This window comes from Spea bombifrons, chromosome 4 (assembly GCF_027358695.1).
Source record: "Spea bombifrons isolate aSpeBom1 chromosome 4, aSpeBom1.2.pri, whole genome shotgun sequence".
Taxonomy (NCBI): domain Eukaryota; kingdom Metazoa; phylum Chordata; class Amphibia; order Anura; family Pelobatidae; genus Spea; species Spea bombifrons.
This window is the reverse complement of record NC_071090.1, coordinates 21,019,687-21,031,966: the sequence shown is the minus strand read 5'-3', so window position 1 is coordinate 21,031,966 and position 12,280 is coordinate 21,019,687. Positions and strand designations below refer to the sequence as shown.

The 12,280-nt window shown below is 34.4% G+C and overlaps 1 protein-coding gene across 1 annotated transcript in view; it reads right to left on the bottom strand.

The window, feature by feature from the left end:
• The window catches only part of JADE2 (jade family PHD finger 2), a 108,589-nt gene that overhangs the window by 74,420 nt on the left and 21,889 nt on the right, over window positions 1-12,280 (bottom strand). The gene's annotated exons all lie outside the window — the stretch shown is intronic.

Genomic DNA, 12,280 nt, shown 5'->3' with positions numbered 1-12,280 from the left:
ATCTACCGCAATCAGCAACAAGCAAGCACAGATGCGGAATCTATATCATGCCACTTCCTGGTCCAGGACCCCCAAATAAATGGTCATCTAACCACCCAGGGCCAGCTTCCGGAAGTCAGAGTCTGAAATCAGAGCCAGCAGGACTACAAACTACTTCTCCCGCAATCCCAGCAATCCTTATTTTTTTTTTTTTTTTTATTTAAATATTTATTTATTTGTTTTTTCAGTGAGAGAAAAATTAAAAAGGATACAGAAAGGAAAAAGGGGTAGGGGTATTGCATAATCAAAATGTAAATTCACATGAATTTCCACATTTTATAATTTCATTAGCTGCAATCAATACCGAAAGAAAAAAAAAAAAAAAAAAAAAAAAAAAAAAAATAAAGAGAAAACGAGAGCCTAGAGCCGACGGTAGGTTATTTATGATAGATTGAAAGTACGGTTTATTTTTGTAATCCAGTCCTCATATATTTGTTTTCTTCTATAATGGGCAGGGCCAAGCCAGCCTAATCCTTTTTCCATTTGAAATTGAAATAATAGTTGGTTTTTATATTGTATCATAGAAAATGTTTGATCATTCTTCCAATTTCTGGCTATTAACACTTTAGCTGCTACCATAGCATGGATTAACAGAGTTTTTGTTTCTCTAGATAATGACATTGGAAATATGTGGAAGAGAGCGTATTCAGGGGTTTTAATCATTCTATTTCCAGTTATCTTTGTGAGTAAGTCAAAAATCGCATCCCAAAACTGAGAAACTATGGGGCATGACCACCATATATGAATGTAATTACCTCTTTCTTTTACGCATCGCCAACAGGTGTCTAAAACCTCAGGAAACATTGATTTTAGTCTGACCGGTGTCAGATACCAATAGTTTATAAATTTAAAGAAGTTCTCCCTGATTAAAACTGAGTGAATATGATTATGTGTGGCGGATATAGCATTTTGCCACATTTTTTTGGAAATCGTGATTTGCATATCTCTCGACCATCTGCTAATGATCTTACTTGTATCCACATCATCTAGCATTTTTAGTACTCCAAAGATTTTTGACATTAATTTCTTACATTCTTTCCCATTAAATAATTGGCTTAATTTTTGATGTAGTTCTAAATTTGTGTTATAAAGCGAGGATTTTACAAAATTTTTTATTCTTAAATATGAGAAAATCTCAGTGGATGGTATCTGAAACTGTTGCTTAATTTCATTAAAGTTTTTAATCGTATTATTAAGCAAAATATCTTTTATATTATTAATGCCTGCATCTTTCCATTTTACTAATAATATATCTTGCAGATTCCGTTCGATGACTTCCAAACTTACTGTATCTAAAATTTTATCTTTTAAGCCGAGATTTCTCTTTATCTTAATCCACTCATATATAATCTCGTTACAAATAGTGCTATTTCTTAACTCTTTTTTTTTCTTTATATTAGCTTGAGAGTCCCACATCATTATATGTATTTTTTCATTTCTTAATAAATATTGTTCAATCTTATACCACGTTTGTGTCTTATTAATTTCTAATTGCATATTATGAATGTGAATTACCATACATGCCTCGTATGCGCGTTTTATCAAAGGATAGCCCAATCCCCCTTTATCGGGCTTTTGAGCAAGCAGTTTCATTCCCAATCTAGGTCTTTTATTTTTATTAATGAATTTATTAAATGACGTCTGAATCATATGGAGCCATGGAGTTGGCATTTTTAAAGGTAAGTGTCTAAAGAGGAATAGCCATTTAGGGAGGATATATGAATTAATTATATTTATCCTACCCACCCATGAGTACATTGTATTTTTCCAGCTCTTTAATAGGTGATTTGTCTCCTTTATACAAGCGAGAAAATTCCTTTCCATTATATTTTGTACCTTGGGAGTCAGTTTTAATCCTAAATAATTCATTTCTTGTGCCACCTCTTTAAATTTATATTCTCCATAGATTGTTTGCTTAATATATGGTGCAGTATTTAAGTAAAGGATTTCCGTTTTTTCTATATTTATTTTATAGTTCGAAAATACTGCATACTCATCTATAATTTTCATTAATTCTTTTATAGAAGTAGTTGGGTTTTCTAATGTTAATAAAATATCGTCTGCGTAGAGGCAGATTTTAAATTCCTCTTGTGTCAGAGCTGTACCCTTTATTGTTTCGTTGTTCCTTATTATAGTAGCCAATATCTCAATTGTTAGGATATAAAGCATTGGGGACAAGGGGCAACCTTGTCGGGTACCGTTCTTGATATGAAACCATTCAGATTTGATATCTTGACTTACTATTCTAGCTGAAGGATTGGAATATAAAGCTTTAAGTGCCGATAGGAAACTGCCCTCCAAACCAAAAGTTTGTAATGAATAAAACATAAAATTCCAATTAATACGGTCAAACGCTTTCTCTGCGTCTAACGCTATTATACCTATCTGTCTTTGTTCCTTGTTAGCTAACTCTATGATGTCAATAATACGTCTGGCGTTATTATAAATCATTCTATTGGGTACAAATCCAATCTGATCTTGATGAATTAAATATGTTATGACCTGTTTTAATCTTTCTGCGAGTATTGCTGCAAATAATTTCATATCTTCATTAATTAATGAGATTGGTCTGTAATTAGTAACCTCTTCCGGTTTTTTATTTTGTTTATGTATCGGAATAATATTTGCCCTCAATAATTCTTCAGGCATGTTTTCATTTATAGTTAATTCGTTAAAAAGTGCAGTTAAATAAGTCCCTATTTCTTCATTAAATTTTTTATAAAAGAAACCACTAAATCCGTCCGGACCTGGACTCTTATTGTTCTTAATCTTAGATATTACGTTTTTAACTTCCAACTCTGTTATTGACTTATTTAATTGGGCCACTTGTTCATTTGTCAATTTTGGAGTTGTTATAGTTGATAAATATTTTTTAATTTGATCTAGTGTTGAATTGTTATTTAGATTGTATAAGGTTGAATAGTATTTATTGAAGGCTTGTCCAATCAATTTCGGAGAGGTATATGTATTATTGCCTTCAATAATTTTATAGATACGATTTTTAGATTGTTTTCTCTTAAGTCTGTTTGTTAATGCTTTGTCTACTCTATTATCATTAATATACCATCGTTGTTTTAGTTTTTCAAGATTTTTCGCCATTTTGTCGTATTCAATATCTCTTATTCTTCCTTTCAATTGTAAAATCCTACCCGATCTAATTTTTGTAGGGGATATTTCATTTAATTTATTAAGGTCATGAAGATTAATATATAGGGTGGTTAAGTCCGGGCCTCTTTTTTTTTCTTCTAATTTTGAAATTTTAATAAGATACCCTCGTATGACGCTTTTAAATGCGCACCATAGAGTAGTACGGGATATTAATCCATCATCATTTTCCAAAAAATATAATTTTATTAATTCCTGCAATGATTGTTTATGTTGAGGTTGGTCCAATATGGAATTATTTATTCGCCAATCTTTTAAGATTCTCTCTGAGTGTTTAAGATTAATTTCCCAGCTAACAGCATTGTGGTCTGACCAAATAATGTCCTTAATAAATATTTTTTTTAAATTATAGATTAGAGGGCAGTTTCCTATCAACAAGTCTATACGCGCATACGAGGCATGGGGTGCAGAGAAGTGAGTATATTCTTTTAAAGTTGGGTTTAACACCCTCCAGACATCATAGAGATTATTTTTCTTAAGGAAATTGGTTAGTCTATTTGCTGATTTTTCTAACCTCCTATCTCGTGACGCATCTTTTCTTATTATTTTATCCATCTCAATATTTGGGATGACATTAAAGTCTCCAGCCATTATGAGGGGTCCTTTTATATATTTTTCCGCTTTACTGAATAAATCTTCTATAAACTTGATAGTTCCTGTATTTGGTGCGTATAGGTTGATTAACGTATATACTTGATCTTCTATTTTACACACGACAATTATATATCTTGCTTCCGGGTCAATGTCTTGATATAAGATTTCAAATTTTATGCTGGAGGATATTATTATGGCAACCCCTCTCTTTTTTTTATGTAGGAGTGAAGAAACTATAATTTTAGCTATCTGTTTATTTTTAAGAAAGGTCTCTGGGGTTTTAAGCCAGTGCGTTTCTTGTACAAAGCATAAATCTATTTTTTCTTTTTTTAACATTTTTAGTAATAGGGTTCTTTTTTGAGGACTGTTCAACCCTTGTGTGTTTAAAGAGATAAACCGTACCATTTTTTGAGATATTTGCTATTATACCGTCGGCTCTTAGACAGAATCCAAGTAATAAAAAAGTAGAAAAAGAAAAGTAAAGTAAAAAATAGAAAAATTTTAAAAGGGGAATAAGAAACATAACTCTTATTTCCATTGACCACCACTTCCACTAATTGGAAGGGGTGGAGTGGTCCATCCCCTCTGCCTGGACCAACTTGACTAGACCTCATTTGTGATTAATCACTTTATGAGATATGTCGTTCAGGGAAGTCCCTATCTAGAGTTCGGGATTATGTATATAAATTAATTACTTGCCTTGTCATATTTAGATTAAATTTAGAGGGAGAGAAGAGTCTAGAATTAGTAAGTATGGGGTGGGGAGAATAAAAAAAAAAAAAAAAAAAAAAAAAAAAAAGAAGTTATGTAATATAAAAAAAAAAATATATATATAATTTGGCATTCATCCTCCTATTATAATACATAATATGAACTAGTAATACAGACCAAATTATTATAAATTAAACATAAGATTAATTCGTCAAAGTGCAGGCATGCATTGCATTCAATAAATTACCCAATTTAGTCATAGTACCATCTCCTATATAGAAAAAAAAAAAAAAAAAAAAAAAAAAAAAAATTATAATACAAATATAATTTATATATATAACTCGGAGTTCAACCTCCTATTGTAATACAGACCAGATTTTTATACTCTTATCAAAGTCACCTTCTTTAAATTTGTTATCTATAGATTTCATCTTCTTTAGTTTATATTACAATTCATCCCAATTCCATAAAACATCCATAAGAGAAGTACAATAATATAAATTAGACTTAAAATTGACTGGTCAAAGTGCAAGAGTGCATTACGTTCAAAAAAAAAAAAAAAAAAAAAAAAAAAAAAAAAAACATCAAATACATATAGTACGTAATATAAACTTGATGATATCAGCAGAGAGCATTGCTCCTATCAAGAGGTCGTATTCTCTAAGTTTATTATCTGCGTTTTTCATCAGAACTATTTTACATTTGCTTTAACTTAATTCTATATAACCATCCTAAAGTGCATCAGTATATTTTAATCAAGAAAGTGACTAAACATAATTGTGTATCCCCAGCTCAAATTCTGTGTTTATAATCCATATGTCATTACTTCTATATTGATTTCTTACACCTCAGTCTAAAGTGTCTTATATAAATCTTTACACCCTATGTCCTATCAAGGCAAATTTATATATGTTACAATACGTGTCTTTATATTTAATTATATTATTTTACCTATTATTAGCATTTTATTAAGTGCTCTAAAATATTAAACTAATCTTTATCTATAATCATTCATACTATATCTGTTGAGTTTAATCATATTTTAATAACCCATTTTCCTCAATTAATAAAATATTACTTAAAGTGCCAACGTGCATTACTTTCAATAAATTACTCAATTTAATCATGATTCCGTACTAAGAAAATTCTCTATATAAGGAAAAAAAAAAAAAATAAAAAAAAAAAAAAAAAAAAAAAAAAAAAAAAAAAAAAAATAATTCATTATAGCAAATTTTTGGTCAAATCTCATCCCAAACAATTGTAAAGTGCTTTTTAGTGAAATAAATATTAATTAATTAATAATAAATATATAAATATCATAGTAAATTTTAAATAAATATATCTCATTACTAGATCTTAACAGAGTTCCACCATTTTTGGGCTTCTATTGAAGATTTAAAAGTCATTGCTTGATTTTGATGAAATATTACTAAATTTGACACTTGATCCCATTTATATCGTATGTGTTTCTCTCGTAAGATTTGTGTTATAGATTTGTATTGGAAACGAGATTGTCGTGTACGATGTGATAAATCTTGCAGAAAAATGACTTTTTTGAAGCCCAAATCCTCTGTATTGTATGCTCTTGCCTCTTGAAAAATTTTTTGTCTTGCTTGTACTGTTGAAAATCTCACAATTATATCTCGTGGGGAATCTACTGCAATTTGTGGAGGTTTTGTAACTCTGTACGCTCTTTTTATTAAAGAAATTTCATGAAGATTGTCAATCCCCATGTCTTGGAATAATAACTTTAATTGGGGCATTGGATCTGTTGAAGTCGGTTGATCTATCAGTCCTCGGATTCGGATATTTTTACGTCTATATGTATCTTCCATGACGGTAATATATGGTTCTAATTTTTGAATTTTTTCTTCCGATTTTCTCAGCTTTCCATTTGTCTCATTTATGACAACGTCCATATTTACAAGCTTCTTTTCTACTAGGCTGATACGATCTCCTATTGAAGATATCTTTTTTGAAATGTCTTCATAAAATGATTGTAATTCTTTCTTAATCATAGTTAATTGTTGGTCAGCACATGATTGTATGCATTGTTGCATTTTCAATTGAGAGAACACTTCTTCATTTTTTTTTAAACTTTTAATTGATTTTTCATGGGGTAGTATGTCTAGGTTATCCTCAGAGTCTTCTAATAAAGATGTAAGTGTGGGTGAGATTGAGTCATCTGCATTTGTGTTTTGCTGTGTTTTTTTGCTTGAATTGGGTGAAAATATTGGTGCCGTTTTTTTATCTTTTTTTGTGTCTCCAATTCTCTCCCTCCTCCTCTCCTCTGCAGTTCTTTTTTGTGACATTATATTCTCTTTACTTCTCTCTCCTCTTGTTCTCTATTCCAGTCTGTCGTGTCTATATCATAAGAGTATGTTAAAGTGCCGGGTTGTGATAGTTTTGCTTAAGCCGTCTCACATTCTTTTAAATATATTATTTATGCATATAACCACCGTATAAAGTTGTAATTCAAACAGAGAGCATAAGCTTATCTACTGCGTGGGACTCACTGCGCCTGGGACCTCAGATCGATCTCTCCGCTCCAGCTCAGTCTCGCTACAGCTGTTTCCGCTTAGATGTTTTGTCCTCCTCGAGGCTGTCATTCAGGTAATCTGTTGGCTTGTAGTTTAGCTTGTAATTTAGCTCACTCCATTTTGTATATTAGTGGTACAGGCGGCATTCAAAAGAACTAGAGAACAGCCTTAACGGCAGTATTATCAATCTTGTATTAGCAGCATCAGCCGCAGCAGCTTCAAGTTCCGCTTAAACGGCCGAAAAAGTTTCGTCCCGGCACGGATTTGAAAGTGTTTTCCAGACACGAATCATGGAGCCTTAGCAAGTCATTCCACTGCTGTTTGCCCGCGAACTCCGGACGCCGCCCCTCTGGCGTCTTACGTCATTACGCCCCCCCCGCCTGCGTTTTGTTGCAATCCTTATTTTTGTTGAATAATCATGATATGGTAAAATATGTCATGTGTTGTTAATCTGATGTTGTATTTAGCTAATTTTTAGACAGGGTAAGGAACAGATGATTGTTGTTATGTCCTGATATGTAAAACCATACAATTCAAAGAGGGTGTAATTTATTTTTCAAACAACTGTAGGTGAACCATTGTTGCAAAGTGGGGGAAAACTTGTATGGCAATTCTGGCAAAAGAGCTAAAATGTAATTTTATGTATTTTACTAATATAAATAGTAAACTAATAACAAAATGACAGCTGGGTATTAAAGTAGTAAACCATAACCCTTTTCATGCGTTATTTGTGAATCACGTCAAAGTGAGACAGAATCCCAAATTTCAATTAAAGTGGATATTGTAACGGTTCCCCAAGAGCTATAGCTACTCTTGGCCATTGATTCATTAGTTCTTTCTTCAGTTCCCCAATAATCACGATAGAATAGATAATTATTAGTATACAAGGACACAAACAATCCTTTCTTCCGGGGGCGCGGACTTATCGACCAATGAAAATAGTCCCGCTCTCTATAGGGTAATCCGAGTGACCAACCCCGGATGTGTCTACCTTGCTCGATCTAAGAGCGTACTCCAGCTGCCGGGCTTAACCTTTATTGTATGCGGCAGCTGGGGATACATTCCTGGGCAAGGGACCTAGTGATTTTAGCCTCTTTCTCCGGGTAACATAAGTAGTAATTTTTAAGTGGTAACTTTAAGTAGTCAGGGAAAAATAAGGGTTCTTGGCTCTTAGTCACGGACCTTCCGTGACAGATATTGCAATGATAACTGTTACAAACAGTCTGTAGCTAATTCTGGTGGTTAGATGTATTAGCATATATTTGTATAAATGCTCACAACATTTACATTTATTAGTTTTGCAAAATGACAAAGATGATTTGTATTCCAGTAATAATTTTATCAGAGTGATAATACATACTGTACCCCGAAGCTTTAAGGCTGTTTTTTTTTTTATTTTTTTTTTATTCCTCTGTTTACAGATGAGTCATCCAGGCACTGTGAACAGAGGGACTTTTTCCACCCACACCCAAGACTAAGATCAAGCTCCTATCCAATTTTCTTTGTTCTCACTCTTCAGATATCAAACACAAAAAATTCAAATAGTTTGGTATTGTCATAATTTTTACACTGCAGTATTGTCAAAGCCTACACTGGCTCTTTAATCTCCAAAGCAGTCAGATGGATTTGTCCTCAGGCTGAGCTGATGAAAATCAGATATTAATTATAATTCTGTAGCATTTAGTCTCCTGTTTATCGACTTACACATTTTTCTATTTGATATTTCCACTACAGTCTGTGGTCTTTTAATTTAGTGAGATATATTACTAATAAGGAAAACAGGGAAATAATATTATTACAAACAATACAACAATTTCTCTAACATAATTTTTGTTTTTTATTTTTATTATTTTGCATTGTTACTTCTAAACATCTACTAGGGCAGCATACAGACTAGAAAATTCATGTAACTAGTAAAGTTTTGGCTCAGTTTATCAGATATGACCGTGACAGATCAAAAGTATTTTTTGTGTTTTAAAATCCACAAACTCAAAGAGGCCTGTAAGTCAAAATAGTTCATGCTTATATAAGTCACTGTGCATTATATACACTCACTGGTCACTTTATTAGGTACACCTTGCTAGTACCGGGTTGGCCTTTTGCCTTCAGAACTGCCTTTATTCTTCTTGGCATACATAAGTTGCTGGAAACATTCCTCGGAGATTTTGGTCCATATGGACACGATGGCATCACACAGTTGCTGCAGATTTGTCGGCTCCACATCCATGATGCAAATCGGCTTCCACCACATCCCAAAGGTGCTCTATTGGATTGAGATCTGGTGAATGCGGAGGCCATTTGAATACAGTGAACTCATTGTCATGTTCAAGAAACCAGTTTGAGATGATGTGAGCTTTGTGACATGGTACATTATCCTACTGGAAGTAGCCATCAGAAGATGGGTACACTGTGGTCATAAAGGTATGGACATGGTCAGCAACAATACTCAGGTAGGCTGTTGCGTTTAAACGATGCTCAATTGGTACTAAGGGGCTCAAAGTGTGCCAAGAAATTGTCCCACACACCACTACACCATCAACACCAGCCTGAATCTGAATGATACAAGGCAGGATGGATCCATTCTTTCATGTTGTTTATGCCAAAGTCTGACCCTGCCACCTGAATGTCGCAGCTGGAATCGAGACTCATCAGACCAGGCAATGTTCTCTTCCATTGTCCAATTTTGGTGAGCTTGTGCGAACTGTAGCCTCAGTTTCCTGTTCTTAGCTGACAGGAGTGGCACCCGGTGTGGTCGTCTGCTGCTGTAGCCCATCTGCTTCAAGGTCCGACATGTTGTGCGTTCAGAGATTGTATTCTGCATACCTTGTTTGTAACAAGTGGTTATTTGAGTTACCATTGCCTTTCTGTCATCTCGAACCAGTCTGCCCATTCTCTTCTGACCTCTGACATCAACAAGGCGTTTTCGTCCACACAACTGCCGCTCACTGGATATTTTCGCTTTTTCGGACCATTCTCTGTAAACCCTAGAGATAGTTGTGCGTGGAAATCCCAGTAGATCCGCAGGTTCTGAAATACTTTCAGACTCGTCTAGCACCGACAACCTTCAAAGTCAAGTTCAAAATCACTTAAATCCCCTTTCTTCCACATTCTGATGCAAGTTGTCTTGACCACGTCTACATGCCTAAATGCATTGAGTTGCCGCCATGTGATTTGCTGATCAGCTATTAATTCATTAGTATTGGTTTATTACATACTAGCACTCACAATTATTATTTTTGCATGTGTCTATGGTTCCAAATGAGAAAAATAAAAAGTTTTCAGGAAAACAGTATGGACATGGAAAAGGGGAATCTTGATTAAGCCATTTCAGGGTTTTTATTTAGGGTGATATTTACTTTAAGTGTTGATAGTGCTTTCTATGTTTTTCTTTTATTGATATAGATCAGATTTTTACTGATACATACGTTTAATCCTATATTACATATACTCTTGTATCTCATTTTTTTTCAATATATTGATGGTGTTCTTAAGAATGATGAACGTTCTAGAAAAATATTGGTTGTTTTGGATTTTTCCATCACTTGTTCAAGGCAACATTACTCAAAATATTATTCTAGAACTTAGAATTTTGTCTATGTTTTTAAAGCTAGGCCTGACAGTAACTGAACGCTTACAGCAGACATTCCTAATTCTGGTGAATAAGTGGTTATTTATCAAAATAATAATTGTATTGTTATATTAGAGCAACTATTGCACTAGTTCCTTTCCTACTGATAATTTCCTTTAGGTTTTAACGGATATAAACTATTTGGGCATAATATAATTAGTATTGACTCTAAGCATAGGTGTTGCTACATGGGGGCAATTGCGCCCCTAGAGTATCCCTTGACCCGCTTTGCCTCCCAGCTGCAGGACCAAATGGCACAGTGCTATCTAAATGTATGGGCACACCGGTCAGTTGTCCAAGGGCCAGCGATCTGGGGGCCCCGTATTGAATCACATTGTTGCGGAGGGCCGATTATCAGACCTTGGCTGACATGTGTTTGTAAGCTAGTGTGTTTATAAATGTGTGTAAAGGCAGGGGTGTGTAAGGGCAGTGTATATGTATATGTGTGTTTATAGGCAGGCTTGTGTAAGGACAGTAGATGTGTGTGTGTGTGTGTGTGTGTGTGTATATATGTACAGGCTTGTGTAAGGGCAGTGTATGTATATATGTGTGTTTATGGGGAGGTGTTTGTAAAGGCAGTGTGTATGGGAAGCTGTTTGTAAAGGCAGTGTATGTGTTTATGGGCAGGTGTGTGTAAAGGTAGTGCATTTATGGGGGCAGGTGTGTGTAAGGGCAGTGTGTACAGGCAGGCGTGTGAAAGGGCAGTGTATGTGTATGTTTATGGGCAGATGTTTATGGGCAGTCGGGTGTAAGGGCAGTGTATGTGTATATGCGTGTTTATGGGCAGGTATGTGTAAAGGCAGTGTATATGGGTAGTCATGTGTAAGTGCAGTATATGTGTATACGTGTGTTTATGGGCGTGTGTAAGGGCACTCATTGAAATAACCTAAAAATAGCTGAGGGGGCACAATTTTCCATTCTTGGGCACAAAAGGAGCCTTGCTCACAACAACCAGGCAGCGCAAGAGCCTGATGCTCTGTCTCTGCACTTATTTGTAAACTATAAAAAGAAGCTTTTGAGAGTTTTCCTCTCTATAAAAAAGAGGAGAGTAGGAAGAATTGGCAGACAATCATGTAACTTTTGGAATATCCACCTAATTTTGTTTGTTATGGTGCATTTGGCCAAATGCCAGTGAAAATAACTTTTTAAATGACAATTAAAAATTCCTAATTAATCCTTTACCTGATCTTTCTGCTATTTTACTATCATCTTACAATGTGTGCTGCGATTACCTTCCACAACAAGAATGGAGTCAGACTGGACGCAAGGCAGTTAATGATCAGGAAGCTGTAATACCATATCAGAGTGGTATTGTTTCACCTCACCTCATCATAGTCTGTGATGAGTTGGCTGGGATTGCAGGAGAAGTAGTTTGTTGACCTGCTTGCTCTGAGTTCCCATCTCCTCTGATTTCCATAAACCGTCCTGGGGATTAGATGACTATTTGTTTGGGGATTTTGGACCAGGCAGCAGCATGCTATAGATCCTACATCTTTGCTTGCTGCTGATTGCATTAGAGGGATAAAATTACTTAATAATATTGGCCATATTGTAGAATGTTTAGTTAGATGCTAATACTAGTCCACAATTCAATATAGATCAT